The sequence below is a fragment of the Lucilia sericata genome, unplaced genomic scaffold (genome assembly GCF_015586225.1).
Source record: "Lucilia sericata isolate MDLA Ls3-8-SP2 unplaced genomic scaffold, ASM1558622v1 Contig000000F_arrow, whole genome shotgun sequence".
Lineage (NCBI taxonomy): Eukaryota > Metazoa > Arthropoda > Insecta > Diptera > Calliphoridae > Lucilia > Lucilia sericata.
Genome location: NW_023994042.1, coordinates 2,219 through 15,492, shown reverse-complemented (window position 1 = coordinate 15,492; position 13,274 = coordinate 2,219). Strand labels below are relative to the sequence as shown.

General features: G+C 35.2%; 1 protein-coding gene across 6 annotated transcripts in view; it reads right to left on the bottom strand.

Moving 5' to 3' along the window:
- Window positions 1-1,290, bottom strand: part of LOC119604155 (homeodomain-interacting protein kinase 2) — a 97,854-nt gene extending 96,564 nt beyond the window's left edge. The window contains exon 1 of one of the 6 annotated variants that reach the window (XM_037956807.1): window positions 538-1,290. The gene's annotated coding sequence lies outside the window, so the exon portion shown is untranslated. The remainder of the gene's footprint in view (window positions 1-537) is intronic. The other 5 variants (XM_037956727.1, XM_037956654.1, XM_037956882.1 and 2 more) reach the window with 5 other exon arrangements.
- Between the last annotated feature and the right edge of the window lie 11,984 nt (window positions 1,291-13,274).

The window sequence follows — 13,274 nt, the reverse complement described above, 5'->3', positions numbered from 1 at the left end:
AAGTATAATTCCCTAAAGAATAGCAGAACAGATCCGTAAAATGTATTTAAAATAAACTTGAATTTAACCCAGCAAACAAATGTTGAAAGCAAAGAAATTGAAACGAATAAATAATTCCAAATTTTTATACAATTTAATTTCATAATATTTTAGATTTATAAGATTTTTATTTCTTAAATTTAAAAAAAAAAATCAGAATTTAAAATTGTCAAAATTTCACAATGTCTCTGCTAAATGGTTTCCCAGTGTGAGCCAATAATGTTGTTGGGTTATTGTAGTATATACACAAACAAGTTTGTTGGTATTTGTATATAGAATGAAATATTTGTATTTGTATGGAGATAACGAAGGTTAATTTATCAATATTGTTGAATTTGTTTTTTTTTTTATTGAAATTTTTGTTTTATTGAAGAATATAAAAAATTAACAATAAACTAAAAACGAAATAAGTATATGTGGCATGTTTTATTTATTAATAAAATAAAAATATAACGAAATAAATTAAATGAAAATATGAAAAATAAAAAATTCACTTACAGCTGTTATAAACAAAATCTAGTTTTTATTTAGCATGTTACACACATAATATTTAGTTTAATTTGTTTTATTTATTAATTTTCAAAACTTTCTTATTATAAACAATTAACCCGTTAAGTGAAGAAAGCATATTTCTTTTCTCGCATATAGAAAAACACCGACAGCCAAAGGCTTTTCTTCAAACAAAAAGGACCACAAAACATGTAGGCGTATGAGTAATATCAACTATTTTCTTTTTTGATCAAATTAATTCATATTTATAATGTTACAAAGCGCGGCGTTATAAAAATTACGACGACACTTTTGGTATATTTTTGTTAATTATTAACCGGAGCTATTTTTCACACAAACTCACACACACACCCAAACATATAGAGAAATGTAAGTGTGCAGCAGTGTAACTGGTGGCAAAGAAGAGGAGTCAGATGTAGCAAAGGAGGACTCAATATACGACGACGACCGTTAAGTTAAAAAAAAGAAGAAAAATATTCTGTGTCACCTCGAGAAAACACTTTTAAATTAAACAAAAAAACAGCAATAACTACTTTTTTCTACTCTTGTAGTTTTTGTTGTAGTCGTTGTTGTTGTTATTGTGCTGCTTTATTATTATTTATTTAGTGTTGTTGTTTTTTTGTATTATTATTAAACTAAAAAATGGAAAAATAACAACGAGGTTCGGTTGTCTTTCCGTAACTGGTGTCCGTATACGTCGATGTTATGAATCACTCTGAGTTGCGAAAACCAAAGAAAAAACAACGATTGCAAAGCAGTGGTGAGTAGTTGTAGTAGTAGTACTACTCGTAGCTCTGAGCTAAACTGAGCATTGCGGAGCGAGTACCCCAACCAGCAAGTAAAACAAGAACCCAACCAAGCGAACAAACAAAATAAAGAAGAAGCTTGACGGAAAAAAAATAAATAATAATAAAAAAGAGAATTTGCACACAGAAATGAAAAAAAAAAACAAGAAAACATTACCGGAGAGAAGCAGAGAATGAGAAAGCAGATGGTGTAAATTTATAGAGCAACAGAGTATTGCCATACCTAATATAAAAAATACCTAAAAAATGTCTGAATTCACTTTTGATAGTCGTAGTAGGGCCTTCTAACTTACTGAATATTCGTTAAAAAGTAACTTAAAACATGTCACCAAAAACCATACTATGTCCATCTTGACGTACTAAAATTTTCTAGGGGAACCAAACTCGAATGTTTCTATACTTCGTTTAAAGAAGTCGACATTCGTACGTCAGCAGATATGTTGAAATACAGTTATATATCACAGTTGTACAAAGATCAGGAATATCTCGATCTTGTTTAGCAATAACAATTGACAGTTCACTGTCAGATAAGATTCCCCCGAAGGCATGTTACCTTGGTGAAATCTCCACCTTGGTGTTATTGCAATATCCCGGGGAAAAGGGGTGCTACCAATACCTCTAGTCTGCCGGGACTATAAACTGGTGATGATCAAATGTATCCTCGGCCTTTCCTTGGAATGATTTGACATATGGTCTAACCAGAGTACCATATAATCTGACACTGCGGGTGGCCAGTTGCCCGCAGGACTTGTCCTGGCTGGTCAGTTTGTTGAGGTTACTTCGGGATCCACGTAGTGGCTGTAGTTTATACCCAAATTCGCGGGGAGAGAAAGTTGATTCAAGGACTGATATATCCAAATACCAAATATGCCTGGATTCTCTCTCCGGTGCCACTGCCATCTCAACAGATGTCACTAGGTGATGTGAAAGAGCAACTTATGCTGGATTCCTGAACCCGTTGAGTATCTCTTACTCTTCGCGTAGTCGGGCTCCAGTATAAGTTGGGGAATTTTCAGGTTGACACTTGGTAGTTGTCTGTCATTCCGTAGATCGCTCTTTATATTCTGAGAATGGAACTGATGTAATTGGTGAAGGATCGGGAAAGACTCCTCTGCCCGACAGGAGACTAGTACTGATTTAGTAGATCTTTTACTTTAGAGAAGTTTTAGGTGCTGTTGCCATCTCAACAGGATTCATATTATTTCATGCTACGCGACTTATGGTTGAGAGCCGTTCCCTCAACTCGTCGGGGCAATTATTGGGTTCGAATTGACTTTGGAAATTTCTACATCCTTTGTCACATTATCTGACATACAGAGGGATCCAGATTTATTGGCTGGGTATTTCGGACTCTCTAGGTGCTGTTGCCGAATCAACAGAGCCATCTCAGTAGTGTGGTTGCGCTGTCTTTAAGAGCTTAAGGAATGCACTGGAATGGGTCATTAGTTGATGGGAAGATTGATTTCACCTGATCTTGGGGTTTGTCGCCCCTTATATTAACTTTAGACTAGTGATTGCTTTTTTCTTGTCGCGGTTTGCATTGGGATTGATCCCATGCTGCCTGTCATTCCACAACGGGGCTACTATGTCAAGAGATTAGATAGCTCGAGTTCTTCAGCAAAGTGCTTGTACATGGACTGGCTCAGCCATGTACAAAAATTGCCACCTGAGTTCTTTATAGAAGGATTCAGGGAGCGCGTGGTAGACCGTCTCTAGTCTACCCAGTGGATGGAAAAAACCACTGTGAAATAAGGCCGTCAAGGCAGGTGTTCATGTCAAGCACTCGACATTCGTGTCAGATAAGATCCTCCGGGGGCATGTTACAATGATGAACTTGCCCCATCACGGTGTTATTGCAATCCCGGGAAAAGAGGTGCTACCAGTACCTCCAGTCTGCCGGGAATATAAACTGGTGATGATCAAATGTATCCTCGACCTTTCCTTGAAATGATTTGACATGGGGTCGAACCAAAGAACTACATAATCCGGTACCACGGGAACCGGTAGCCCACTGGGCAGAGTTTCGGACTATGTCTTGTCCCCGTTAATTGAGAGGGTCCTTCGGGATGAACGTGGTTGCTAGGAGAATGTTTATAAAAGACTGATACGTCTTTAAAGTTCGGTGCTATTGCCGAGACAATAGATACCCCACAGAGGAGTATGTCGGATGAATAAGAAGTGTGCTGGGTTGAATGGTAATGGATGTAAGGTATCTTATACAAGTTATACAAATAAATTTTCCTTCTTTGTCCGGGTATGTTCAGGGTTTACTCCGCTCATACCAGATTTGCCACAGTGTATTCCAGTGAGTAAGAACAACTCCTCGGCTTATTTCATGGATTCGTATTTTGTTTTACCGATTACAACTCTAGGTGCTGTTGCCGACTCAACAGAGGTCATCCCATTTTCGTTGTTGTAAACGGAAATTATGCTTTTGCACCTCGGATGTTAAGCAACTGGGCAGCAATGGTCAGAGATTATATAGCTCGAGTACTTCAGAAAAGTGCTTGTACATGGCCCAGCAGAACCATGTACAAAAGTTGCCACCGGCATGTAAGATACATAAAGGGTATGTAGTGAGTCGTCAAAAAAGCTCAGCCTGTGGATGAAAAAGACTACTGCGAAATTTAGCCGTCAAAGCAGGTGTTCATGTAAAGCACTTCGACATCTTGTCAGTTAAGAAGAACTACTTTAATCATTCATTCACAAAGTATCTGCTAACTTAGAACCTACGAGATCTTTAAGTAATGACAGTTAATGCTTTTTATGGAATCCAATTAGGATTCCTTAACAAATTATATGCATAATATGGCAACACTTTTCCTTAATACTCATTAAGCGATTTTCTCACTGTCTCTCACTACCGTATCATGTTTTGTTTGATGTTTTGATTAAAACACAACAACAACAACATCAGCAACATATTGCTCCCAATCTCAATTATATATATATTTTTATAATTTTTTGTTTTGATACATTTCCGTCCGTCTGTTTGTTGCTGTTCGTCGTTTGTTGTACGTTCGTCGTTTGTTGTACGTTCGTATTCGTACCATTTTAGTAGTGTAAGCAGTTTTACTACTTTCTCTTTGCTAACGCAAGCGCTGCGCAACACAATCTCACAACATTCAATACAATTTTATTTCATTTTTATTTTTTCTTGCAAGTGGAACGAGTATATTTCAGTTATTTTAGATTTCTTTCTTGTAATTGTTGTCATCGTAGTTGTTGGTCGGTCGGTCGTCTTGATGTAGCAGAGTCCTTTTGCACTAGTGGCAATGTGTGTGTGTATGTTTGTACCGGGGGGTCTACTTACGTATTGTTTTCCGCCTTGTATAGTTGCTGTTGGATTTTGAAAGGCATTTGAATGACTTCGAATTGTATAGTATGTAGTAGAGTAGAATAAAGTGAATGTATGAATTTAAGGTGTATTTAACATTTTCTCTGCGTAGGTGGACTGGCGTTTGTGTGTTGGTGAACGAGCCTAGGAGATTTTTTTAGTACATTATTCCTCTAACAGTCTTGTATGTTATCTGAGTATTTTCTACACTATCACTATGTTTATTAGGTACTATCAAGCGTACGAAAAATGTCGCACATATACTCCGCTGCCTCCCAAATGTTGTTAGATGTCGTCAACAATAATAATGTTAAATTTTTTTTGTTTTTATTTCGACTACAATCAATTGCAAGTACATACACACACTCTCTATTTGCATTCATTGTACTAAGTAGTATATAATGTTGTGGTAGGTAGTCTAGTTTGTTCGTAGCTTGTTAGTTGGGTTTTCTTTTCTATTGGAAGAATTGTCGCCCATTGTGTTGTGTATACAAGTGTTTGGGCAAACAAGTTTGACGTGAGTTAATGGAAGAGCGAGAGAAAGCTTCAAAATGTTGTTAGAATTGCCGGGCGTATGTATGTAAATAGAGAAAAATATATACATAGAGAGTTGCCAAATTTTTGAAAAATAGTACATAAATTCGTTTATTTAAGTTTTATGTGTGATTAATTTATGTTTATTATTTATAAAATTTCTTGATATTGAAGCAGCTTTCAATAAAATTAGGATTGAAGCGAATAAAGATTGGCCTTTAGAGCGTGGAGTCCAAGGCATCATAGTGAAATTGATGGTCTTCAAGCTTGGCAGCAGAATTTTAAGAGCAGAGTTACCAGAAGAATACTAATGGCAGTCGAAGTGCTTTACGTGAACACCTGCCTTGAAGGCCTAATTTGGCGGTGGTCTTTGTCATCGACAGGGTGAGCTTTTTTGGCGACTCACCATAGCCCTTTTATGTATCTGGTATGAACAGAGTAAACCCTGAAAGATACCCGCACAAGGAAGGAATATTCAATAACATCTCTTCTATAAGATACCTTACATTAATCACCATTCAACGCAGCACACATCTCATTCATTCGACACACTTATTGAGAAAAACATCCGACACTTTCGAGGTATACGAGTGGGGAAGGCCCGCGTACTCCTACATCCATCCAGTATCATATACACTTGACACGAACTCGTTTCGAACGCTTAGTCCTCCAGTCTGTCGTCTCGGCAACAGCACCAAACTTATCCAGAATTATAGACTTTACCGTACTTCAGTTTTTAACCAATATTTCCTTCCCGAATTTCGGTTTAAACCACAGCCACCGACCTCTCAAATAACCGGAACAAGACAAAGAACGGAACTCTGCCCTGTGGGCTACCGATTGCCGTCATGCCGGAATATGTGGAGGAAAGTGTATTGTCCCAGCAAACTAGAGGTACTGGTAGCACCTCATTTCCCGTGATTACCATAAAACCAAGATGGGGGAAAATTCGCCCGAAGGGATATAAGGAGGTGTACTATCTTCCCTTCTGTCATTACTAGCGGTTAACGGTCTTCTAAGTCAGTTCCTTCTCGCAACCGCTGTTAGATTAGATGGCGTCGAAGTTTGTCTAGTGGATCATTCTAAATTATAATGAAGAGAAAATACTCAGTAAATATTGAAGAATGAACTCAACGCTTACTACACATGCAAGAATTCAGTTGGGTCTGAGGCCTTATATGCTGAACAGGAATTACACATTAATTGTAAGACCTTTCTAAGCATCAAAGACGCTGTTGGAAGTACAACACAGGATTCTTTGAATATCTTACTACATCTGATCCCTATATTACGTAGGCTCATTGGTAAAATCTTTGTCACCATTACATGAGGGTTCCTGATAAATTTCGAGTTAATACTAACCAGTCATGGAGCAGTAAATTGGATTGTAAGTTACCTTAATCCTTGTGGCCTCCGGTAGGTTATTGGTTAGTGTTCTAGTCTGGTAGACCGGAGGTGGTGGGTTCGATTCCCACCTGAGGCACTGGTTAAGGAGCGCACAACAGGCCCGAAGAGGCCTAGGTGAATTTCTTCGGGTTTGATGTATATACATCCTTCTTTCAAACTAACTAACTACCTTAATCCTTATGACCAAAGTTTGATGAAAAGGAACCAAAGTATATATTGCACTCGATAGATGTAGTCTAAATTTGATATCAAAACATTATCAAAGTCCTTCTTGGCAGTGATTATTATGATTATAAGAACCATATTGAAAAGATATAATTAATCATCATCCTTTCACCAAACGCGTGAACCAAATTAAATCAACTAATTTTTTGGCTTTTCTTTATGGCCAAAATAATAACAATTAAATGGTGCTTATTTTCATATAAAAAGAGAAAAGAAACTGAAATAATTTATCATTATTATCTCTCCTTGAGCTCATCAAACAATTTTGTCTAAAAAATAACCTTGGTAACACTGCTATAGCCACCACACATTTACACTCACTTGTTTCTATGAGTTTTTGCGTTGTTGTCTAAAATGTTGGAGAAAATTATTTGACAGTTAGGGCGAGAGAGTGAGAGATAGAGTGGAAAACAAGAAGTGCAAGAAATAAAAAAAGGAAATTCCTAGAAAATATAATAATATAAAAGTAATAATAAAAATATAATATATAGAAACAAAATGACAACGACTACGACGAAAACAATTTCCCTTTTAAAGAGAATTCCTTTTCTGAATGAAAATGTTATCAAAAAAATCAAGAAAAAGGACGGACAAGGGGGCACATAGAAGAACAAATGATACTTACATAAATGTGGCCTACAATGTGAATCATTTATATAGAGGTCGGGTGTTGTTGCAGGCTTGGACGACGGTTTAAGTGTAGGCAAAAATAAAACTAAATACTTTGATAGTCATAAAGAGACTTATGTACATATTAATATAGTTTTAGTTTAAGTTGATGAGTTAGAGTGGTGGAAAAAATTCAAAACAAAACAGGACGATGGCGGCCAAAGTAAAAATGATGATGGCGAAATAGCGATAACAACGCCAATGACGGTGACAATGATGAAACATTCGTGGGGTTCTATTTAAATTGTGTATACGTATGAGTATGAGCAGCGAGATTGCCACTATCATTGCTTTAGTGTTACAATTGTTTTAGTTGTTTCTTTTTAACTGTGGTTGTTGTTGTTATTCTTATAGTTACTCAGTTGTAATGGGGGTTTTCGGTAATATTACCCAAAACGCACACAGACCCAAAGTATGAGTTCATGTTTTTAAGCAATAATAATGATACAACAACGTCTTGTTATTAGAACTATAATAACAAAAACAACCACAAAATATAATAAAAACACCGAAGGACTACAACAACAAGCGACCATCAACATCAACACTCAGTGGAATTAACCAATATTTTATTATTACCATGATTTCATTCCCAGTTTTTCTTTTTTTGTTATAAAAAGAATTAACAAGAACGCAGAAATTCACCCACTACCCTTGGTGTCACTTTAAAGAGAATTATAGGAAAACCCCAAACACAGGACATTGAAACAAAGTGAAATCACATAATGAATCACTCAATGTATGTGGAATATAGAAATATGCAGAAATATTTTTATTATTACCGGTTTCGTTTTAATACATAAGATTTCAACATAACTTTGAAGGTAGGTTGCGTTTGGTGGGGGTGATGGCGTTGTGCACATAACTATAGATTGTAGATTAATTAGAAATTATATGAAATGTTAGGCATTAGCAAACTTAATTTAAAAGTGCACACATGCAGTCATCAAGAAGAGGAATTTCATCACAACAATCTAAATTTCTGCGATTTCACAAATTGTTGTATTTCTCCATAAACTGTTACGTACACTCATCAATCAATCATCACAGTAAAGGATAACATATAATATTATGACTTGAAAAAGGCGTTTAACTCCCACGTTACATCAAACACCTTTGATATCCAATTTTCTAGTTAAAGACTTTAAAAATAGTTTGATTAGATTTTATTTTTTCTCTCTTGGACCAGCACTCAGGGGATGACCCCTACTCATGCAGTGAATTGTGCTGGAACTAGGAAAATAGATTGTGAGAGGGAGGATAGATGGAGTAGTGTTTGTGGGCATTTAATTTAAACCCTTTTACATCGAAAGGGCAACACTGCAGGAAGTTTGTTCCACATACCAACAGTGCGGCTGAAGAATGAATTTTCCCTGTAATATGTTGTGCGATGATCGCACTGCGATCCACTGGCCAATCGATCACAAATCGGTGTGTTCTTGATGAGTCTTTTGCTGCGTAAAAATATACGGGTTTCGGAAACGATTTGAGAGGAACATATTCTACTATAGTATATATAGATCAGTGAAATACTCCCCACGTTGCGACGGTGCTCCAGTGAACTAATAAAGTTGGATACACTACTGTCAACGATAAGCACATTCGCCCTCTCTCTCTTGTACGCTCGGAAATAGACTTCGAAGCTCCGTCCCATATATGAGTGTTGTATTCCATTCTCGGTCGAATATATGTGGTGTAAATAGTAAAAAGATCAGATGGAGTGAAGTATACCGTTTCAGAAAACCAAGACACGCACGGACATCGCACTGTATTTTCATGCTCAGAACATGAAGTGCTTCCGATTCCTTAATATTTACACCACCCATAAATATAGATGGACCAACATTATTTCCCATGTTCAAAAGCAAAATTGAGCCTTGCGGGCGTTAAAATCGACTCTGTTAACACGACCCCATTCAGAGATTTTTATCAAGTCGTGATTGAGCGATTCATTCATATTGCGCCTCTTTGCCCCAATCTCTAGATGGTTTGGCGTATAATTGAATGAAAAAGATTGGCGCATATTGCTGTCATCGGCAAAAGAGAGTTAGAAGTTTGACATAGATGGTCATTTATGAAGATAAGAAATAGGGTAGGGGGAAGAACGGAGCCTTATCATAGAATTACGACCATGTTTCCGTGTCCCTATAACTTACTAGACATCAAACGAAATTTATTAATATTGATCATTGTCGGAATTGATTTTAAAAACGACCAAAAAAATACATTGGTTTCATTAAATTTTATATTTTTGTTTCTTTGCTCGTTTATGAATCGTGTTCTAGATCGAACACAAAACTGATATAAGATTTTATTAAATCTGATCATGATTTTTGAAGCCTTCAAATCCAATCCCGACAAATATTGGATTCTATGATAAACCCCATTAACTGATTTTAACTTTCGATGTATTGTAATCTTGAATATACGCTCCATAGAGATGCAAAAAGCTTAGCAAGATAGTTTTACAATTGGTGAAAGTAGTCCTCTTTGTGACACGCCAATTTTTATTTCGCGGTATTTTTACCATTTGCTTTCTATGCCTCTACAATTCTCACATTATTCATGTCCCAAGAAATATCGGTCTAAGCGTTACGAACATTTTTTCTATTTGTGACTATTTTGCAAAGTGGGCATTGTTCGAGCTTCGACGAAATTGTTAAACATAACTCTTCCTTTATTAGTCCTAGAAGGAAAGTACAATTTTGAAAGAGATAACCTTAGGTTACATATCTAGGAAAAGTTTGAATGATTTTGAAACTCGATGTTGAGACCCCATATGAAGGAAGCTAATCAAGAGAGATTTATCATTATTGATTAAAGTACTCCTCATTGTAGCCTATTTTTATATTACGGTATTTTGACCTTTGAACTCAAAATCGTTGGGCATATTATGTTCAAGATATCTCTGATCAGTATTGAGTGATCAACCGTATCGAGTCCAAAGAATATAACCAAGGCAGCAGAAATAGTTAACACGGCCGTAGCTGATTTAGATCCTTGGTGGTCAGGGAGTACATTTGATTTAAAACAGTTAAGTTATACGCTGACAGACCAGCGAGGGGAAAATAATATTTGTTTAATTGATTTTAGAAGTTTAATAAGCCAATGTCATTTGATGAAGAAGTATTAATGGCTGAAGACCCCTGAAGTGCTTCTAATTTCTAATTCTGCGTGTGCTCGAAGACAGTAACAATAATATTTTATTAAAAATGTTATTAAATATTAAAAATTATATTCGTTTCTCATAATATATAACTAGTTATTGTAATCATATCCGTCATTGAAAGAAATAACTATAATATACTTTTCCTAGAAGTATATTTAATACTGTTTTTTTATAAATTTAAATAAATGTTATATTTCCTAATTATTTCTTAAGAAAAGCTTTATATTTCCAATCCAACTCATCAACCTAACTCCCATCCTACCTCCTGCTGCCGACATTTAGTCAAAAAATAACTCATTATTAAGAACATAAGAAGTCTTTGAATCGATTTCAAGGATTTATGTATAATTTGTGACGAAGGCAAGTAAAACAAGGCGATAAAGAAGAAAGTACAATGACAAGAAAAGCAAGAAGAAAAAAGCATAGCAAACCCAAAATCATATAAAGTTAACCGAATACAAGTCCATGCGTGGGTAGGTCGGTTGACTTTTGAATATGGAAACAACAAAAATGAAAATTATGTCGAAAAAAAACAGCAAAATAAGATTAAGTATTTTTTAAATGAAGAAGTCAAATTTGGTGAATATTTAAAAGGTACATAAGTGTGTTTGTTACATATGTTTTTATTTGGTTTTAAGTCTTTTGATTGGTGTAACCATTGGTAATATATACATTGTTATGCGTAACAAGAAGTATTCAACCAATCAAGAACACCTTCAGATGAACGTAATTGAGTGCCGATATATTTCATTTCAATGCTACATTCTGATCGGACGGAATGAGAGCCATTCGGAAAAAGTTTTTTGATTACAAATTTCGAAGAAGATTTTTCCCTAAACCAAATTTACAATATTTCTTCTTCCCACGTAAAACTGTATACTTTAGGTCACATCAATTGAACTGACTGATACATTAATTTTAAACAAAATTTTTATTTGTTAACAAGTTTTTTTTTTAAGTCATACACTTAAAATTCCAAAAAGGGCCTAAACATGTTTTTCTTTAGTTTTTATTGTTGTATAAGTATATTTTGTTAATTTTTCTGCTTTAAATTTTTGGGTCTGGTTGGGCAAGTTTTATTTAAGGTTTTTTCATTTTTTATTTTCCTTTTAACATTTCTATACGCCAGTCTTAAAGAGAATAACTAAGAAAAAAATACAATTTTTGATGGTCTGATTGTTGATACGTTTTATAAAAAAAATATATAATAAAATTAAACGGAAAATAAGTATAATAAGAAGAGAACTGGTCTTGTTTTCGTTTTGGCTGGTAGAATTTTTAGAGTTCAAAAAGCTGTTTTATTTGTAAGATGATAAAGAATGAGATCAAGTATGAAACTGTATACGAGTAAATAAATATATATTGATCTTTAAGAAAATAACCAGTACAAAGAATACAATAATAATATTATGGCTGGCAGATTCTTAAACTTTCACATTTTATATATTTTGCTCAAAAATCAAGTGCCGTTTTAGCAATTGTTTTTTAAAAGAAATAATTTTTAATAAAAAAGACTAAATTAAAATTTTTGTAATTAGATTGTAAGATCAAAAGGTTTTTTATAAAATAAATTAATAAATCGAAATAAACAAATCGAATATTGGCAAAATATAGGTCTTCCATATGTTAATTAATATAATTATTATTAATTTACTTTCAACTTATCTTTAATAGACATATTAATTCCAAATATCGGACACGTTTTCAATTGGTTCAAGGCTGAATTAAAAATTTAAATAAATTGGAGAATAAAAATAAAATTGCAGAAAATATAACTGTTTTGAGTTTTCGAATTTTGTGCCAACAAAAAGCAGTGATTTTTATAAGTATCGATCCGATCGAACAATAAATTTTTTTCAGCAAGGCAACATCTTCCGGCATGGCTGCTGCTAAATCCCGGACCATGGTTCTGTAGTTTTCCAGAACCGCCAGAAGCATACATATGTCCATCCAATTAAGTTGCAGCTCTTATTTGGGCTTGTGTCACCTTAGGAACTGCTCCGTTCTCAATCATCAGAAAGTGGTCGGAAAATTGTATCGTTTTATGCTGCCAACAACAGCGGCGATATTCAACAGCGTCATCGACAGCAACATGATCTTCATCATCGTACGCTACTCCTCCGTCCTTCCCCTGCAATCACAACAACAGCAGCAATAACAATTACACCAAAATTTCAGAGATAACCCAATATATTCAGCACAATAACATCGTGGTCGCCGCGGTCCAGGAGACAAAACTGACGAACAATTCCAGTCTCCAAATTTGTAACTGATAGAACATTCTCCGAAAAGACCGCATCAGAAGTAACGGTGAGGACATTTCCTTCATTATTCACAACACAGTGCAGTTAAAGCACTTTTTCTCTATTCTAACTGCAGAGACCAATATCATGAAGTTCAAGGTATTGCAGTTGCAGATTTAGATTCTCTGGGATCAGACCACTTATCCATTATTGTTTGTCTGGACCGACCTAACGATTTCATTGTCTCTGAACGCCGTCAATACGTAAACCAAAAGAAAACAGACTGGCATGGCCTTAGAGAATTCGCCGAACGCATCTTCAGTAATATACTATTT